Genomic DNA, 2,500 nt, shown 5'->3' with positions numbered 1-2,500 from the left:
TTGTGTGTGTGTGTATAGATACATGTGTATGTATGTGTGTACATATATATGTGTGTGTGTGTTTTTTTTTTTTTTTTGTGTGTGTGTGTGTGTATGTAAATAGATAGATAGATAGATAGATAGATAGATAGATAAATAGACAAATAGATTAACAGATAGATAGATAGAGAGAAAGAGAGACAGAAAGATAGTGAGAGATAGATAGAGTAAGAGAGACTTGAACACGAGTCACGAGTTACGTTGCGCCTGTGGTTTCCTGGGGAGGGGGGAGGGAGGGAGGGGAGGGGAGGGAGGGAGGCAGAGAGGGAGGGAGGGAGGGAGGGAGGGGAGGGAGGGAGGGAGGGAGGGAGGGAGGGAGGGAGGGAGAGGAGGAAGGGAGGTGAGGGAGAGGAGGGAGAGAGGGAGGGAGGGAGGGAGGGAGAGAGGGAGGGAGAGGGAGAGAGGGAGGGAGGAAGGGAGGGAGGAAGGGGAGGGAGGGAGGGAGAGAGGGAGAGGGGAGGGGGAGCGTTGATGGGAGAGGATGGGGAGGGGGAGCGTTGAGGGGAGAGGATGGGGAGGGAGAGAGGGGGGTAGGGGAGGGGGGGCGACGGGTGTCCACAGAGAGTAACGAAACCTTACAACAAAGGTAAGAAACCTGAGCGGCTCACGGGGGACTTTGGACCTACTTCGGGTACTTTCACGAAGAGATAGAAAGATAGAGGAAGAGAGAAAGAGAGAGAAAGAGATGGAGGGACGGAGGGAGGGAGGGAGGAGGGAGGGAGGGAGGGAGAGGTGTGAAGAGAGAGAGAGAGAAAGAGAGAGAGAGAGAGAGAGAGAGAGAGAGAGAGAGAGAGAGAGAGAGAGAGAGAGAGAGAGAGAGAGAGAGAGAGAGAGAGAGAGAAGAAGAAAGAAAGAGAAATAGAGAGAGAAGCAGCCAGACAGACAGACAGACAGTCAGTCAGACAGACAGCCGTCAAACAGACAGAGACAGAGAGAAAATGAGAGAGAGAGAGAGAGAGAGAGAGAGAGAGAGAGAGAGAGAGAGAGAGAGAGAGAGAGAGAGAGAGAGAGAGAGAGAGAGAGAGAGAGAGAGAGAGAGAGAGAGAGAGCAGAAGGGATAAGAGAGGGAGCTAAAATCAACCGAATATTTGCTTCCTTCTATCTTCACCGAAGAAACAATTTTTTTTTCTCTCTCTCTCTCGATAAGACGCTGAATTATTTTCCATGAGATTATTTTAAAAAGAAAGATGACTTTTCCTTCCATTTCGACGTCACTTCTGTCTGCAAAAATATCCAATCAACCCTTTTTGCAAGAGTTGTTCTGCATTGCCAAGTTTCTCTGATCTTGGTGCCCGAGACTATCAGCAAAATTAATCTATGATGCAATTTTCATGTCCAAAGTTTTCATATAAAAGTTAGTAATTTAGAGTATCTTGCAATAAGTTACGGAAGATATAATTTACGTGTAATTTGAAAGTATCTTAAGTTATGAGGATTTTGTCCTGTAGATTAAATATATCTGTTTCTTTCTTTTTACTGGGGGAGCAGCTTTAGCATATATGTATGTTTATATATATATATATATATATATATATATATATATATATATATATATATATATATATATATATATATATATATATATATGTGTGTGTGTGTGTGTGTGTGTGTGTGTGTGTGTGTGTGTGTGTGTGTGTGTGTGTGTGTACGTTTATAGGATAATTGGATATACTTATATAACGGATATATATTTAGGTACTTGCAGACATGTTTTGACACAGGCTTCAGATTTTTACAAGGGGCCATATGAGAAACCTGCTTTGTGTCAGAGGACCACACCAACGATAACTGGAATTTGATTTGGCTCAACTTTCTTCCATTGTAAAATGCACTAAATTATATATTTAGTGCATTGTATATTTAATCAATATATATCTAATAAATTGTATATTTAATAGATTATATATTTGATAAGTTATGTATTTAATGGTCTATATTTGCCAAATTATATATTTAGTCCTCTCGCGGACCGGACAGGGACACACAAGGGGCCGGATGTGTCCCGTTGGCCGGATGTGGCCCAGGTCTGGTGTATGGGATCTGTAGAGAATCAACGTACATAATTCAAATTCTTTTCGTTATAGATGATTTAGGTAGGATGCAACCCGGATGAATGTCAGGTTGAAAGGAATTCCTTAATATTTAAAAAAAAAAGTTAAAGATAAATTGAAGTATATATATTTCTTTTTCTTTTCCTTTCTTTTTCTTTTCTTTTCTTTTCTTTTCTTTTCTTTTCTTTTCTTTTCTTTTCTTTTCTTTTCTTTTCTTTCTTTCTTTTCTTTTCCTTTCTTTTCTTTTTCTTTTCTTTTCTTTTCTTTTCTTTTCTTTTCTTTTCTTTTCTTTTCTTTTCTTTTCTTTTCTTTTTCTCTTTCTTTTTCTCTTTCTTTTTCTCTTTCTTTTTCTCTTTCTTTCTTTCTTTCTTTCTTTCTTTCTTTCTTTCTTTCTTTCTTTCTTTCTTTCT

The sequence above is a fragment of the Penaeus vannamei genome, chromosome 20 (assembly GCF_042767895.1).
Source record: "Penaeus vannamei isolate JL-2024 chromosome 20, ASM4276789v1, whole genome shotgun sequence".
Classification (NCBI taxonomy): domain Eukaryota; kingdom Metazoa; phylum Arthropoda; class Malacostraca; order Decapoda; family Penaeidae; genus Penaeus; species Penaeus vannamei.
The sequence above is the reverse complement of the archived record's forward strand: the minus strand, read 5'-3'. Positions refer to the sequence as shown.